This window comes from Haliaeetus albicilla, chromosome 13 (assembly GCF_947461875.1).
Source record: "Haliaeetus albicilla chromosome 13, bHalAlb1.1, whole genome shotgun sequence".
In the NCBI taxonomy this organism is placed as follows: Eukaryota; Metazoa; Chordata; class Aves; order Accipitriformes; family Accipitridae; genus Haliaeetus; species Haliaeetus albicilla.
In genome coordinates, this window is record NC_091495.1 from 15,628,809 (window position 1) to 15,647,160 (window position 18,352).

Sequence of the window (18,352 nt, forward strand, 5' to 3'; positions counted from 1 at the left end):
GGATGGCAGTCAGAACTTTACTCATCCTTCTCAAGAATATTAAAATCCAACTTCTCCCCTGATAGCATCAGTGATCAAAAGGCATAAACAATCAGGCTTTCTACGCTAATGATTGCACTGAAATACTTCCTTAAGTAGTTTAACCAATTAGAAGGAGCACCAGCCATTAAAAGGAATCTTAATAATGGATTAGTTATCCAGAATCCTTTAAAAGAACTATGTAGTTTTTGATCTTGTGTATCGCTCATTTTTTCTTGAGACTTCAGCTGGTTTTCAGGTTTTTTAGAATTAAAAAAAAAAAAAACACCCTTCCCAAACTCTTAGAAAGTGTGAAGCTACCAGCCTCCCTGCCTTTATTTTTATTAGCTTAATTTGTGAATCATTGAAAGTTAATATACTTGTGGTTCACACATGAAGAAGAAGGCTTGAAAGTTTAAGTAATATGAGTCTCTTCTATGTGAGCTCTAAGGCAAAGGATTTCTAGTTGCCATGAACTGGCAAGGACAGAGAAAAACCTCTTAAAATGAAATCACATTTCTGTAATTAGATTTCATTAAGAAGCAGTGTCAGGGTTAAAGCCTGTTTGAAGTAACACAAAAAAACCTTTCAATAAAAAGTTACTGTGTTTTATTCAGATGGGAGTGTAGAAACAGAGATAGTTTATGATTCAGGAATATATTGCCTGCAACATGTTTAGTAGAAAAAGCATTCTTAATTAAACATGTCCTCCAGTGCTGATTAGAGTAATACTTGGCAAAATTTGGTCATTATACATTACATTAACAGAAAGTCACACTCAGCTGCAAACTCTATTTAGGCCATATGTTGAGCAATCAGTGCTGCAGTGCAGGAAGATATGTTGAGTAACTCCATGGTCAGTTCAGAATTAGCAGGAGCATCACATATGTTATTGTTACCAGAAGCCATGCAGACTGTTTAGAGACTGTGCAATTCCTCTGCCAGCTTTTTTAGCTCTAGAGTTAAGAAAAAAAACAAACAAAAAACCCTAGCTTGATCTTTATTTCTCATTTATATGGTGTGATTTTCTTTTTCAATGTAAAACGAAAAAAAAATACAGAGAAACACACAACAGGTTTGGTCAGGGATTTTGTCTGGAGGGCTTCCTAACCTGTTTCTGCTGTGTCCAAATTCACATGCCATCAGGCACTGGCCTCATCTGTGGCACAACAGGTAGTTCTGCTTCCTAGCGGGGCCTGCAGCGAACTGCCCAAACACACCTCCTCTGCTTCACTGCAAAGTCCAGCTTAAGCCACTCACAGACACTCCATTACACTAAGTGGAACATGTTAGTCAGGCCTACCTTGGAAAACTACCAGTGAAGTTCCATGTGACAGCTATAGAGCGTGTGACAAGTGAGTCACAAGCAACACTGCTTTCCAAAGGGAATTTAATTCTTGCTCAGCCAGGCTGGAAGATATGTTTTGAAAGCAGTCTAAGTACTTGTGGGGCCATGATGTGTTGACTCCTACTAATTTCAGACTTCTGATGGCCTTCATATTAACCTGCAGAGCACTCAGCCAAAAGGCAGTGCCCTGCTAGCAAGCCTGCTCAAGCTCTGGGTAGAGAATGAAATCATGGAACAATTTACCTTTTTTTTGGCAACTTTTTCTTTTCTTTGGTCAGGAAAAAAAAAAAAAAAAAAAAGAGGTATTTTGAAGTTGAAACTTCTGTGGGGTTACATACCACTTTCATAACTCTAACACCTATACATAAATATAAGCACATGTACTCCTGCCTTTAAAAGGGGTTGGTTTTATCTCAGAGCAGAACAGGAATGTTTAGGAAAACACAAAAGTTTTGCAGGTTAGAAAAGTATTTCCCACACAGCTTTAGCCTTAGTAATGGGAGGCCTCCAATGGTATTTAATATTTCAAACAATTTTGGTTTCAATAAAATTAACAGAAGAGAAAATAAGAGAGAAAGGGCTGGGGGTGGGATAATTTTTTCCTATCCTGAGGGAAAATACAATTACTTAAATTGTTCTTTTGCAGAGGAATGAAACAATTGCTGCAGAGGCAAAGTTGGAAAATGTCACCCAATTTGCTTCTGAAATGCAGGTTATGCAATGAAGCACTATTTGTGTGCATTCCACTAATTCACTCCAATTTAACACACCAGCCAGACTCCAGTTTCAGTGTTACTTGAAAACTGTGGCATTATTAACAGTCAGGGCTCCACCCCATCCCCTTCCCAGAAGCACCTAAATGTTTTAGGGACATAAACTAGTAAAGTTTTAAGTATGCCTCTTCACAAGGCAACTTAAGCCTTTTGTTCCATTCCTTGGAGGCAATTTAGGCACACAGGTTCTCTTGGTACTTCAGGAGCATGCAGGAGCTGCCTTGGAAGGCTAAGCCCAGTGATTGAGACTTACAGTTGTAAAATACAAGATTACCTACAGTCTTTAGGAATAAAGATATAAAGGAGGATACAATGCAGCTTTCCAAAGATGGATATTAAGATTACATCCATATAACCAGCTATTGGGTATCACAGTACAGCAGCATTTAACACCAAATCACTGAATGACTATTCTCCAAGGCTGTTAAGTGCTACCAATTCATACAGTCAATTGAGATCATTAATTATAACTGAAGGACGTGGTCTAAATACAATCCCTCACTTCCTACAGGCTCTGGCAGGTGTCACCTTGGGTCCCATGGACAGTTTTGCAAATGTTACTCAAGATCTAGTCCATTGTCTTCTGGAAAGCTTACACACAATAAAAGTATTTTCAGAGAGATTATTTACTTTCTCTCCCCTTCCTTTTAGCAACAATTCTGTTTATAGCTGCTAGGAAAATTAAGTGCTAGGAACTGATATCCAGCAGTCAGGATTGTTACTCCAGAAAATGTAAGTGAATACCATTTCAAAAACACAGCAAATGAAACCAAAACCAAGAAAATAAATGCTGTAGCCAACATCTTACAAGAACATTACCACCATCAAGTGCTTCTTGTCCTGTGGATGCTTTTTCTATCACAGGTACTGCTTTCTGGAAATTATGGCTAATAAGATAAAATCCAGAGAAAAATCCTGAAATGGTCTCAAAGAACTCTGAAAAATTTAAGTCACTAAGGATTCATATTTTGGAAAAACAATCTAGTTTTCACTAAACCAGTATCCATCCCTTTCATTCTATATGTGAGCAAATGCATCTCATCAGTTTCTTCACCAACTTCAATTATAAGCACAGACATTAATTTCATTAGGCTTTGTCCTCTTCTCATCTGAAGCAGTACGTTCACAATGACAACCCTGTGCTACTAATGAATCTCACATTTACACTGAGAGTGCCAGAGTTCTTTTAAAATCTTGACTCTGTTTTTTCTACTTCTGTCATAAGTCTACCTGGCAAAAAAAAAACCCACCACACCCAAAACACGCAGGTAAAAGGGGCATGTTCACAGAAGCCAATGAAAGAAGGGGGTCTGTGGAAGAGAATCTCTTTAATGTTGCTTAAGAAAATACTTTTCAGTCAAACTCCAGCAGCATACTGCCTAATTCCTGTCTGCAGCAGCCCAGTTAAAGCTGCCTGTGCTTAGGGGCGATTGGCAGTCTGCTCTGGGTTCCTTCACAGCACTGCTAATCTCCACTAATACTCTCCCATGCTTCATTTAATTTCACTCTCAGGGCTCTTTTTCAAATTCTTCCTCAAACCTTAAACCAATGCCCTCATTGTTTAGGATTCCTTTACCCTGACAAGGCTGACCTCAGATATCCTCTCCTCTTTCCTGCTCTGTAACTCAGGCAGTCCACTTACTCATTCATATGGTAACCACACATAATGGCCTCCACATTAATTAAGTAATTTTGGTTCTTTAAGGTACTACAGAGGGGTTTTCAATCTCCCAGTGCCTTTCAGGCCAATTGAACTCATTTTTTTTTGTTGAGCAGGCCAGAGAGTACATGGAAGAAGAGCCAAGGAGAACATGCTCGTTCTCCCTCTGGGCCATTCCTTTCATGCTGCTTCAGGGTTAGGCCAAAACAACATCAGCAAGTCTAATTTGCCCCAGCAGCGGATGGGAAATGACTAAAAACCCTGCAGATTAATTTGTGTCAGATGTATGCTTTAAAGCAAGCGAGAGCAAGAGAGAATGAGAGAGCATTTACAGAAAAACATGCTCTTGCTGTGGCACTTAGAAGGGCCCTCTTGTTTCAGATCTCTTGGAAGCTGAGTGGCCCTAAGAAAAAGAAGTCCTACCTTTGCTTTATGTTCTCCTTTTGTCTTTGATGCTTTTCAGGAATCAGATAATTCAGCAAAAAAAATCAGAGGGATGAAAAGAAGCAAAAGTGTACAATGCATGATGGGTCTTGCAACAACTGCTGGCCCTTCTAGCAAAAGGTGGGTTTGCACCATATAGAGGAGATGGACAGAAAAAGAAAGGTTGGGTTTGTTTTGTCTTGGGGGGGGAGTGTCCCACATCATTCCAGAAAAGCAAAAGGTGCAAGCTTCGTGTCACTCTGAAAAAAAGTAATTATTAATGTTACATAATCAATACTGTAATAGGACAGAGACTGAAGATCAATACACGACACAGACAGGCTGACACTGCAACTGTGACAGTCATAGAGAAGCCCAGGTCCAAACCAGTTTTCCTGTTGAATCAGTAGACCCAAAGTTGCTCCCTGATGGCCAGTTGTGATCACTCAGCTGTGGTGTTCTGATGGGAGGAGTCCTGGAGTGGCCTATGGAAATCCAGCAGCTGTAATACTTAGGTGCTACTCAGTGTGACTTAGTAGGGAACAACAGAATTTGGATTATTCCCTCCCCCCCTCTTCCTGTATATGACTAACACGTGAGCTGAGAAACAGCATGACTGGCAGTGGTTAGACATCTTACTGGTATTCTCAGCAAGGCCAAGAACAGTCATCTCTGTGTCCAACCTCTCTGGTTAATGGTATTGCAACATGAGTCACATGTGGTGCTACCACTGTGCAGTAACCATTCTGTTGCTAAATAAAGCTGACTTAGTTTTGTACATTCTTAGAACTCACATCCAATCCGATCTGCCCACCACATCTAAAAGCATTTGTTTACTTTTTAGGCAGCTATGCTGTTTAGTTCTCAGATGACTGCCTCAAAAATTCTAAAGGAAGCTCAAAATAAGCCCCATAAAAGAAGTGTAACATTAGCATGGACTTATCTCTGGTGAGAGCTAGTTCTGCTCCAAAAGCTTCAAGCCTTACTCTTCATTCACACTATTCCCAATCCTTGTCATATCATTATTCTGAGACAGAAATTATAATACCTGAAGTCCTACCCAAAGTCTGAATCCTGATCCGATTTGGCAGCACAAACCTAACTGTAAAAACTTTCAAGAGAGCCAAACAGACAAAAAGCCCCAATCTAAGAAGAGAGTGAAGAAGTTTTGTAGAATTGGACTTTAAATCTTGGTTTCAAAACAGGCTAGCACTTAGGAGTCTTTGTCACAACTTTCAACAAGTTGTCAGATATAGTTAATACAACATTTAATATTGATGCAGTTATATTGGTACCCTTAGCAGTATCACCTATTTCAATCTAGAAAGGAAATAGCAGTATAGGGAAACAACAACATAGGATGTCTTTATATCTATAAATGTGGTTGTACTGGGATGTTTTTCAATAAAAACACATACCAGTAACTTAAATGGTTGGACTAGTGCCAGATCTTCCATAGGAGACCAAGAGTCTCAGAAGTCTTAGATGTCTATAACACACCAGTTTCACTACAATTTTGGCAGGTAATAGCATTTCCAGGCCCACATATAAGCACCAGATCACATCTGAGAAAGAGAGAAGGTCTTAAGTTACTTGACCATTTTCAAAATATTATTTTTAAGGCAGATTAAATGTATAAGAATAAGTTAAAAAAATAAAGCAATCCTCCTCAAAGGAATGGAACCAAACAAAGCCATTCTGAAGATACAATAATTAAAGGAAATAGAAATCTGTAATAATGCTGATTATATTGGCAAGTCTTCTCTCTCCATAGCCTATACTTGTGGAGAGTGGTAACAATAGCTATAGCAATACATATAATGCTGTCCGAGCATCTTTATCTGAGACAAAACTACGCTGTTATCTTCATGTATACAAGAACAAACCGAGTCCTGGAGAAGATAAATTCAGTAATATCTAGATTCTTAATTCCCTGATTTAGGTCCCACTAGAAGCTTAGAAACTTTCAGTGGTGGAAGAAAGAGGAATTTCCTTATTTTATCTGATCAATGGGAAAACTTCAGGTTCATTGATACAATCTATCAGTTTTAGGGTGCCTAGTGCTGGAAAGAAGAGGCGGCCTCAGCATGCAGATAACTAATTTGACTGATCTCTCTCTGCAGCTCTAAATTTGTTCACTGCACATTCACATCAGTGCTAGATCCAGCTCAGGAGAGCAGCACAACTGTGTGGCCAGGGGACTGCAGGACAGCAAGCCAGCTCAGCCCTGGCTTGGAGCAGTTTTAAGAGCCAGGGAACCACACCCTCGCTTCATGCCATAGCAGAACAAATCCACAAATGACAAAAGCCATCTTACGGCTACACTGTCAGAAATGTGGTCGTGTGCCCATGCAAGTAGGCACCCACTCCAGTACTAATCTTTCTGGCACCAAAGCCTTAATCATCTAGCCCAGGCCAGTGTACTATGGGAATGCCTCACACTGAACAGTTCTGGAGATTCACACAAGTTTTGAGAAAATGCCATCAGCATTTCCCTCTCCTTATCTGAGCTGCTCTCCTGTCCAGATAAGGATCGCTCCTATGGCTCAGCTTAGGCTGGGGCAGCAGTTTCAGTAAGGACTCTGGAGTATTTGATCCTCCAAGACTAGCAGGATTACACGAGATCTGAAGCTCATTGCAGATACCAGCACAGTGAGTCTTTCCTGATCTCTGCCCCATCTAAGCCCAAACTAGCACTTCTGGATGGTACCAGAAGTACAATTGCAACAGTCTTTTCTGCAAGCAGAGCTCATGGCTCTGGCATGAAGAGCCATGAAGACTGGCAGAGTCTTCTTGTATGGTAAAAAGACTGTACATGAGGAAGGGGATCTGAACGATGGCTGCAGCTCTCTCAGCATTCCTGCTGCCATGAAGCCCTTCAGCCCCATTAAAAGTCTGTATCTGTTGCCAATGACTAACCATCACTATCAAAAAGACTTCTAGTATTTCATGACTTAAATATCTGAAAGGTAGTAGAATCTCAGCTAATTACTGATCATTACTATCATTATAATGTCTGCATTATATTTTTTAATAACAGAGGAAGAACATTGAAATAATTATGAAGGTTACAGGTAGCTTAAAATCTGATATCCTTGAACAGCTTCCTACATGTTTCCTCGTTTTATTCTACATTTATTTATCCTTTGAATTAATGAAGCACATAAACACTATTGTTTACATACATACCAATACAGATTTCTGCCATGAATAAACACAAAGTGAAACCTAACAAGTTGCTTATCAGCAAGGTACATTTGTTCTGCATTTTCAAGAACACCTGTAAAAGTGTGAAGGGCAGAAATCAGATCCCTGGAAAACAGTTTGCCATGGGTAATTTGAAAAAGAAAAAACCTCACATGTGTTTAAGAAGGCTAGGAGACTTATAATTTTTGCTATAAACCTCAAAGGTTTACTTTTAAGAAAATTCAGCTAAGGACTGTGCATTCTTAACAACTCTGAATAATCAGGTCCTGACTGTCCAAAATTAATGATTACGAAAAATTAGAACCTAAAATATATCCATGGGTTTTACATGAAGGCCTGGTATTTCTCTCTCCTTGTTTTTAATTTTAGACCCAGTCCACTGTTCACATTTCTAGGCATTAGTAGACACTTGATTTTATTTCACCTTGTGTTCAAATTTTTAGGTTCTAGGCCAACCTGTGGCCTCAGCTGTGCTAATGTAAACCAAGCAACAATATTCACTTGAGTGAGTTTCCATTAGTGAAGGCATAAGCTAGACTTGGCTTTCACACCTGATGTGCCTTAGCACTGTAATAATCTCGTGCTGGGATCTCAGAAACAGAAATACTCAAGTGGTCATAACACTGTGCTAAATATGTGTCTAAGTCTGTTCCTGCTCAGGCTTTTACTGAAGTACCATTTAAGAACTGTTTGGCAAAAAAAGAGCTAGATACTTTGACCTATTTTTCTTTAAATGTGTTGTGACTCAGACATGCATTCACTTGCAATCTGTGTACACAGTGAATAGCTATACACATTTCGTATGACCAGCCCTGTTTGCTTTCTGTGTAAAACAGAAGAGGTCAATGTATCTGAAACAAACCTAAACTTGGAGCTAGAGTAATAAGTAACTTGAATGCAAACAAATCAAGCAATCTCGCCCCGAAGTCAGCATGAACCAGTTGTTGTTCCTCAATGAACCCCTGCAAATGAGCTACATGGGAAAAGGAAAGCACCTACTTTTGGGAAGGCGAAGTGGAGATTTTGGTCCGATTAATTCAAACCTGCACTGGGCCTACCCTGCCTTACCAGGTGACCCCACTTCTCCCTCCCCAATGCCAGCATGCTCCAGCAATCTCCAAGTCCCCTCTCTCAGCTCTTGGGAAGGAGGGGAGAAGTTTGCTACAGGGAGAAAGAGTTTATAGCTTACCAGCTGTGTGAACAAACTCAGACTTATTGGGCTTCTGTGAACTGGGCTAAATCAATGAAACATCAGAGCTCAAACTTGATGCTTTATTTCCTTTGGTCTGAGGTTCTGCTCACTATAAACGTGATCTGGAACAGCACGTATGAGACTGTGAAGCAAAAGAGAAATGAAAACAGAATGTGATTGTACGTGAGATCAGTTCCATGCTGATGTGATAATACATTCAAAATTCTCATTTCTGTAGAAAGCTGACCACAGGCACTTCATCAATCAGTATTTCGATTTGTAATGTGTTCCGTATGGTTCTCTGTCATTACTTAATGGGGAACATCCCCTCTGAAAACATCTGACTCGGAGCTCTGCATCGAGAGAGCTGCTCATGTTTCAACCACGTTTCCCAGAAACTGAACACTCAGCAACATATTCATTTTAGTGACAGCCACCACTAATTAGAAACAGCCATGCGTTCATTGAATCTTTTACAACCCAAAAAATTTTATATTAACAGCAACCAAAAATTCTCAGATTCATTTACATGACAACTGAATCCCTAGAATCTCGAATTTTAACATCCTAAAGCTCACACTGAATTGGTGTTTGTACTTCTCCTTTCTTACATCTTATAGTTTCTCTCACTATTTTTCATCTCTAGTTAGGCCAGTTGTTCTGACATGTGTTCTGCGTATCAGAAACAGGAAGCCAGTGCATGAATTGGAGGGTTTATCAGAAGCTGAGAGCTAGTGAGAAAAAAATCAGTAAGTCCATCAGAAGTAAAAGGCTCACATAACAGTCAGTGACTGCATTAGATCAGAAAGGCCTAAAGAAAGCAATTAGAAAAGCTGAGGCATTTTAATGGAAAGCTCGATTATTTTCCTGCATCAGTTTTCTTTGCTCAGAACATCAAGGGTTTACTAATATCAAACCTTCTTGTTGGGTTTTTTTTGTGTGTTGGTTGGTTTTGTAATAAAGAGGGGCAGCTATCCAAGATTTTGAATTGCCAATATAGGAAACCAAAAAATTTACCAGGCCCACAAGGCAGGCAAGTTCTGAAGAAACTAAAATTTTAGACTACATGAAAACAACCACTGTTCCAGAAGACTGGAGGTAGCAAGCACTGTACCTTTATTTAGAAGAGTCTCTACTGGTTATTCAGGGTATTACTTTGAAATGGTCATTAAAAGCAAAATAATAAAACAGCTGGATGTTCAGTACGCCACAGAGTCTGATCAGCAGGATTTCTGCAGAGAAAACCTGTGTCTCACTAATCTGCTAAGAATTATTTAAATCTACCAACAACATACTGACAAAGGATAATTTATTTTCATAATGAACCTGACGGAGACAAAGCAGGATACCAGCCAAGACAGAGCTATGGTAAGAATGAGAGTAGCAACTCTCCCAGCTCACGGACCAGGTGGTTTATTCCCTTACTCCCAGGGTCTTTAGCAGGATTTGTTCCAGAAGTAAATGCTTAGAAATAGAAGAGTTTTACAACTGCTCAAATCTATGTTATGATCTTTATCAAGGCAACATATAAAGAATTTTTTAAAAATTTTAGAAAGAGTATTTTAATTAATAGTATTTTGCCAGCTAATTAAGTCAAAGTCAGCATTGAAAAGTCAACTTGTATACTAAGTTCAAAGCATGATTAATTAGCATTTCTCACTTTTTAAAAACACACTTCACAGGACCATATTATGTTTCATCGCACTAAGAAAGCTTATATTTGCCTCCTAAATTCACTGCTTTTAAGACTATGATCCCTCCAGAACCTCAGTTTAGCTTGAATGGCTCATACTTTTCATCTTCACTATAGAAACCAACGATGATCTTGGCTGTTGGTAAAAGAAGAAAGAAATAAAATCTTAAACTCACAAGTGACACAAATACCCCCTAACTTTTGTTAGATTACTTACCAGATTCAAATGGAAGAGACAGAAACTCCATCTGTTGGGATAGTAATCACTGAAATAAAAAACTCCTGGAAAATACTTTGTGTGAGAAGCTGAGTTTCTGAAAAAGCATGTCTAAGGCAAGGGCTGTGATAAGTGGCATCAGAAAGTTCCAAGCACTTTGAAATACAAGACAGAACAAAGTTAGAAATTAAAAATCCTAATATCTGAAGCAAAGCATTTGAGATAGAAGATTAGGAAAATACCGTAACTAGAAATTAAAAGAAAGTAGCTAATTCAGAGAAAGGGATTAAACAGAGCTCAACAAATTTTTGCAGGTTGACACAAAGGACACAGTTACTGAGCTTCAAGACATGACAGATATAATTTTATAGAAGAAAAAATGGCAGATGATACAAAAAAAAAAAAAAAATTTGTTGATAGATTTCTGGAAGCAAAACCAAGGAAATAGGAATGTGAATGTTGTAATCCATAAGCAAAACATGGAGCACCCTGAGTCCAAGCTCTAAGCACCAGGCCAGGTATCCTTGCAGGCAGCCCTGGCAGGAAGGACATTAAAGTGACAGGGCACATGTTAAGTATTAGGCTAATCCAGGTAACTACCTTGCAGGTGCAAAAAATAAGGCTGAAACGATGTTTTCTCAAAACAAGCAGCTGATTGGAAGCACATCTGAAAATTACTTCTAGTGGGTGTCTCATTACATTGCTTATCACTCAGATTATTCTCTTGACCTTTTAGTTGACTTCATTCAGAAAGTGCACGTGTGCTTTGCTGAATTCAGTCTTTTTTGTTTCATCTCATCCTTAGCTGTCACAGAATGGCTTTTCCACCTGGTAAAGAGCTTGTAGGCTTTATGCATGTCTTGTACCAGTGGGTTGTTCTGGTGTGTTTCCCAAAGATGTCATCAGAGGTAAACTTCAACAACTACTTGTGTTCAGGAGTATTTCCTTCTAAGCACTCACATGTTTATCTCTGAAGAGCAAATTACGCCAGATCTGATGCTGGCGATATTTTGAACTCAAGCTTTCAGAGATGTTCCATTTTTCCCAATAGGTTAAAGCTGTCAGGGATGCATCTACCACATTTCAGCTGTTTGGAACCCAAAAAGTGTTGCAGTAGCAGCAAAAGGGCTGCTGCTACCAATGTCCCACCTGACCTGGTGCAAACATGAAGATTATCCCAATCGTCCTGTGGTGACAGGGAGCAAGGTAGAAGTGTTGGGCCATGCATATGCATAGTACTTGTCTGAGAGAAATTAATCAAACTTAAGTATACAAAAAGGTCATAAAAGTGGGATGAATTGTGAATTAATTTAGTTACATTAATAATTGTTTAGCTAGCTTGCTCAGATGTAATCCAGCTCCCATTTCTTTTGAGAGAATTAAAAAGGCTACGTATATGTATGTATGTATTTCTAAATAACAGCAGCAGTAAATGGTAATCCCCTGGTACCAGAAAATGTGCAAAACATCTTTTTTTGCTTTTCTTTGGATTATTGCATTGATGTTAAATGTAATAATACAGCCATCCTCACAGGCAGTGAACAGACTGAGAGGGCCAAACTCTGCCTAGTTGCTGGTGGGCACAATTCCAGAAAACTAAACTTTGGATACTCTACCTGTCCAAAACTGTCTTCCTGAAGTTAGTAGAAGGTACAGTCCAGGACTTTATTTCTTGCAGAGAAAACTGAGAACCTGGGTGTTGGTGTAGATAGGCATGCTGATCCAACCAACACGAGCGGCAACAGTATCATCAGGCTCAAATTTGGAAACACAGATATCAGGTTGGTTTTTTTAAAGGGATTTAAGGCTTCTTAATACAGGTGGAGAAGTGCTCGGAAGCACTGCATTTTCAGTTTTACATTGAACTGAATGAGAGCTTGGCCCATTCCTCCTGGACTTAACCGTGTCCCAGAGAGACACTAGGACCTTACTGACAGACCAAGGATAAATGAGTAGAAAGAAGGCTTTACAATGCCATGAGTAAGCAGTTCCCCTGTTCCGTTTCAGTAGCTTACACCTCGCGCTCAGCCTGCCATGGGGAGGAGATGTGGTGGTGTTCCCACCGTGCTCCTTTTGCCAAGAACCTCCAGGGCAACCAGCCCTGGGCTCCCGCTGCTGCCACAGGCTTCTCATTGCTGATAACTAATTATTTATAACTAACAAGTGCTGTCACTGTGTTCCCATTACTAATAATTACTTATTAGGATTATTGTTGTTACTACTATGCTAGCAGTAGGCTAAATCCCAAGCTCCCAACCCGGATTTTATTCACAGAATTATTCTCAGTGGGTAAAACCTGAATTTGGCGTGATTATTTAGTCAGTGTCACTCTTCCGTTTCCAGAGCTATGTGGCTACAGCATTTACCATTTACTACCAGTAATAAACTTACCTAGTTATTTTGCAAAAACAGATGAGCTGCTACTCTCTTCCTCTACTCTGAGGGCAGGGAAAGTAATTTCTAATCGTATTATTGTTTTGGTTTTTTATTTAAGAGTCAGAGAGAGGGTGACTCATGTTTCTGTTTGCAATTCAGCAGCTGCCTCCTACTGTCCCCCTGAATCATCAGTTTGGATGAAGCATTACTGCCATGGTCTTCATCATTTGTAGAAAGGGCGTAATTAACTGACCCTTCATTTCATAGCGTTATAAAACATTCTTGCACAATTGGGCTAGACGGCTTTTGTTTGGAAGGGATGCAGTGAAATCTGAGAATTGGATTGTGAGAGAAATTTGCAGCGTCAAAAGAAGTTTAATCATAATTATTCTTTTCACTTCTTTTGGTGCTGTTTTAAGAACTTGCTTTGATATGAGGTTAGTATAGGAAAGAATAATGGTCATTTTAAAGGGATGTTTCTGCAGCCATAGCTGAACATTTTAAATAACTGCCATCTTTGACATGTCAGCCTCTTGAGTTTTCTTAACTTTCACTTAATGTAGAATTTGCTTTTAATTCTGGAAGATCAGTATGTATCTGCTGTGCAAAAGAGTAGTAGTGACATAAAAAGTAGAGATACAAACTCTGAAAATTTGAAAACTTTGAAAAACTTTTGAAATGGAAATTGACAACTTTGAAAATTATTTGATACAAAAATTCAGGTATGCCCCCTTGTCACAGTCTTGTTTTCCATGGTATCACCAATGAGGAATCCCTGTAAACGGCCGCTGATGACACAGATGAATGAAAACATCTGAAGTGCAGATTCAGGTCCCACGTGCAAGACTAAAGGATGTCATTTTGATCCCCTTTTCATTAAGAGTATTGAGAACAACCTCCTAAACACTTTTGGGTCCTTTGGATGCAGTTTTGAGTGCATAAAGTGGTTTATGGACTTAGTAAAGGCAGCCTGATTTCCAATACATTAAATGTTCACTGTGGGGATCTGAGACTTATGCCCCATCATTAAGCCTGACCTTTAGCATGCCCTGATGTTCAGCATCCTTCAGTAACTTTGAGAGGGAATTTCTGCCATGCTGCTTGTCATGTATGACTAACATAGCAATATGGTTGATTTTTCAGCTGTTGTTATGTCCCCTCTGCATAAGAAGGGTTCTACAACAACAGTTATTAGTGACAAAAATAATAATCATCACCACCCTAATTTATGTATTATATACATGGGATTACAGGACATTATTTAACATCACATCTGCCCATAAAAATTAGAAGTGTCCCCCCCAAAATACAAATTAATTTTAATGCTTGAGGAAGGCTGCTAAGTAACAATAAAAAAATGCCATATTTATCAGGATTAGCACACTTAAAAGGAATACACAAAGCTTCATAAATCTTATATTGCTTATGCAATATGCAAACACTCATTTTATAAAAAATACATGACTTGTTATTAACAATCTTTTTACTGTGTCAAAGCAAATGTCACTACCAAAGAGCAATTATTGAGTATATTCCTCAAAATATGAAAAAAAGAAAATCTTAAATTCATAAAATACAGATAAATAACCTCTTGGCTATCACAGTTCTACCAATTAGACACTAATTCCAGAGTACATAAAAAAATTATGCTTGCTGTAATTTCATGATATATTATATAAATATATCTGCGTTACATAAGTATACTAATACCTATTTCTTATTTAATGTTATCCTTCCACAGGCACTAAAAGCAGAAAAATGTGCAGATCTCTTTATTCATGCTTATAGAGGTCAGCATGAGATAACCAAGTTGTGATGAAAAGCACTGTTGTACTTGATCAACATAACTTAATATATAGGCAGCACAGTACTTCTGATGTCTTTTAATTGTTCTGTTCTCCATTTTTAAAATACTTAGGTATTAAAAAAATGTGACATTAGGTGCTTTAATTAGACTGGTGTCACCTAATAAGCTTTATTAGATTTCAAAACACCGCTTTTTCATATCTCCTTAATCATTCCCTGAGTACAACATATATATGAATAATTCATTACAGACAAATAAAATAAATCATTTCCTGAGATGTTGCATATTTATTCAGGACTCAGAATCCCTTCCTTTAATAATTGTAGGTATATTTTGCTGAATTTGAGCTAGGGAAGTTAAGGCACAAACCCCGGCATTTTCCGCAGCAGCCCATGGATGGTGTTTAGCTGAGGGCACAGCTGTTTGAACAGCTCTTTGTGCGGGTTACCAGGGAATGCCCACAGAAAGCCTGTTTGTGTGCTTTACTGAGGGAACTGGGGGGGGGGGGGGGGGGGCGGTGCTTCTTTACATGCATTGAAATGTGTTTTCTACTCATGTTGTACAATCTCCTTCCACATTTTGAATCTCCTGGCACATTTTTATGCTCCCTGTTGACCTCATCATCATCATATAAAACATGACTTGAAGAAAGAGAAAACAGGTGGAGGCTCAATTTTAGTGCTTCCCATTCTGCCCTCACTGCTTCTTCCCACCCGGCTGCCCTCCTTCTCCTCCCTCCCCCACTTCAGTTACCCAACAAAAAGCAACAAGTGAAAAACTAACCAAGGAAGTGTTTCACAAAAAAAATTCCATGGCACCCTTTCCCTGACACACACACAAAAGGCAGCCTTAGCAATAACCACAACCATCCAGCAAATCCAAAAAAGCCTACATAATGAACATAAGAAAGTGTGAACTGCTAAACTGTGTTATTCAGTTAGTTCTTGGCAGAACAGTTTTAACATAAATAGGTTTGACATTTGATTAGAAATAGACACTTTTTCTTTCTTTTTCTTTCTGTTTTTTCCTTCTTTTTTCTTTCTCTTTTTCTTTCTCTTTTTATTTTTTCTTTTTTTCGCTTTCTTCTTTTTTGTGTTAGAAATGAATTATATTCAGAGCTCACCGGAGCACAGATAAATGCGAGCTAACATATTTTTAACTTGATTATGTTCTGAAGTGATGTATAGAGGCGCATTGCTACTGTAAGTGATTCCATGGAGAGAAAGGGAGAGGGAGGGAGGGAGGGAGGGAGGGAAGGAAAAGCCCTCCACGGATATGATAAGGAAAGCTGGGATGAATTGTGGGCTCTGTTCTCTGTTATCCAAGGGTAGCTAGCTGCTGCTGCACTAAAGGCCTTTATTCCCTGCCTGTGGGAAAGTGGTGGGCGAAGGCTGCATTCTCAGTTACACTGCACATGCAGATTTTAATTAGCTGGATTAAAAACAAGACCGTATCATGTTCTTTAGCAGTATTCTATCTAGAAACAAAAGATTTTCTTTCCTGGCTTCTGCAAGCAGCACAGTACAGCATTAATAAAAAAAAGGTCATGGCAGTTCAAGAGGAAAGGTCACACATGATAGAAACTCTATGTGAGGGGGACATCATGTTTATCTCTGTGATAAAGGAGCTCTGTCCAGGCAGGTCAGCACAACGTGCCTCAGCAATAGGAAAATATAAACATATGGGGTGGATAGATGGTGGAGTGGGGAGCTTGGCAAAGACAGTTCAGTTTGTGGAAGTAGAGAGAAAAAAAAAAAAAACAAAAAAGAGAGAGAATTGTTAGAGGGAGAATATAAGCTGAAAGGATCAAGTTTAAAAAAAGTACAGAGGGTCAAAAAGAGCCCAAGGTGAAGCCTGGGCTGATGGCTGCATAGCACAGCTCAGAGCCTGAGAAGTGTGGTAAGCATCAAGTCTGTGGTGATACCCTCTGCCAGCAGGCAGGGAATACCAGTTTGGGCCACTGGGCTATGTCCTCGCACACCACAGGCCATTCACACATGGGCAGAGCCTGCATTCTTCTGCCCATAAAAAGACCATGGAGATACTCATCCCTGGGTCAAGCTTCAAGCCTCTAATTCCAGAGGATCCCCAAACTGAGTGCTTGGGCTGAGATTGGGCTTTTTATGTTTTATTTGGGCCACGACAACTATTGTGTTGGGTTTTTGTTCTTTTCTTTTGTTTTGTTTTTTGTTTAATGGAGAGCCAGGCTTTCCCTCAGTGAAGACCAAAGGAGCATTAGCAACTCTCTAACCCGCAGCATTCAAGGCTTTACCCTAGAATGCACTGAGCACTTTCAACACTACTGTTATGAGTAGGAGGGAGACGCAAGCCCTCCTCGGCTTCTCACAAGATCAGACTGCAAAAATAAACACATTATGGCCTTGCAAATGTTAACTGAGCAGTGGTCTCACTAGGTCTGAGTAGAGCCACTGCCATATGCCAGCATCCATGGGAGAGTGCTTCAGGCTTGAGGGGCAACATGGAAAGGGAAGGGAAAGGGGGCCAAAGGTAGGTTAGGTCAAATGTTCCTCCTCTGCTTTGACATACTTCCTGCTTTTCAAAATCCAGCTCAGAAAAAAAAATAAAATGACTGATTTCTAAGTAAATCATTCTGGGCAACAACTCTATTCTTTTCTTCATAACAATTTCATTAAGATTCGCACAGCCCGGGCGAGGTATGACTATGTACATATCAGGCTCCATAGCCTCTTTTATGAGACTGATCCATGAATAGGTCAATTAAAAAACAAAGAGTCTTTTTACCCTAAAAGGAACATTGGGCAAAAGCACACAATCAAGTTCTCATAGTTCAGCAAGGTGTTGCACATCAAATGACCCCATTAACAGCACACTCTTAGTCTGTAGCAAACCTGAGGCAAAATATGCGTTAGCTTAAATGTTGTTGAAATCAGTACTTGTTAGCTTTAGTAATTCAATCATATGTCTGAGCTCTAAGAAAAGTAAAGGCTAATGCTAGAAACCAGAAACCTTCTGGATAAAACAATACAGTTTTTCATTTTGAGCAGCAATCAGTATAGTAGTTACCTACCAAACTGATAATGCAATGATTAAAAAGTCCCAATTCTGCTGCTGCTGTTAAGATCATTCGAAAATCATGGTTTAATTCAATACATGTAGTTAATTTTCTGTAATCTCAGTAATACAGCATGGCCTAATATAATAATTTTGTATGATGAGCTTTTTAAACCTACTTGGCCTTCACTGCCATTTATCTTTAGAATAGAGAAAAAGATTATAGCATGAACTGCCTGATTCTTATTTATATTGCTGCAGATGGAAGTATAGCATAGTACCATGAAGGACAGTGTTGCACGGGATAATTGGGGTACCAGGTACACAGAGTTAGCCCTAGAAACACAGAGCGCTGGCTCCCCAAATTACCTCACACTATAGGACACTTAAGGCTTATCCAAACCCACTCCCAGTGCTCTGACTGTGAAAACATCATGATATAGGGGTGAACACACTCATGTCCATTTTGCAGGGTTTAAAATAAATTCCCTTCCCAGACATGTGAAAAAAGTTGCCACGGACGTCAAAGGGAGTTTTATGTTCACATCAGTTCAGCGTGCTTATGTGACCTTGAGCACCTGGTGTGTTTGTATCTCAACACCTCA

At 39.3% G+C, this 18,352-nt stretch overlaps 1 long non-coding RNA gene across 3 annotated transcripts in view; it reads right to left on the bottom strand.

Moving 5' to 3' along the window:
• Window positions 1-18,352, bottom strand: part of LOC138688590 (uncharacterized) — a 117,653-nt gene that overhangs the window by 65,172 nt on the left and 34,129 nt on the right. For 2 of the 3 annotated variants that reach the window (XR_011327467.1, XR_011327465.1), the window contains 2 exons: window positions 8,619-8,763; window positions 4,223-4,482 (listed from right to left, as the gene is read on the bottom strand). This is a non-coding gene — a long non-coding RNA (uncharacterized lncRNA). The remainder of the gene's footprint in view (window positions 1-4,222; window positions 4,483-8,618; window positions 8,764-18,352) is intronic. The other variant, XR_011327466.1, reaches the window with a different exon arrangement.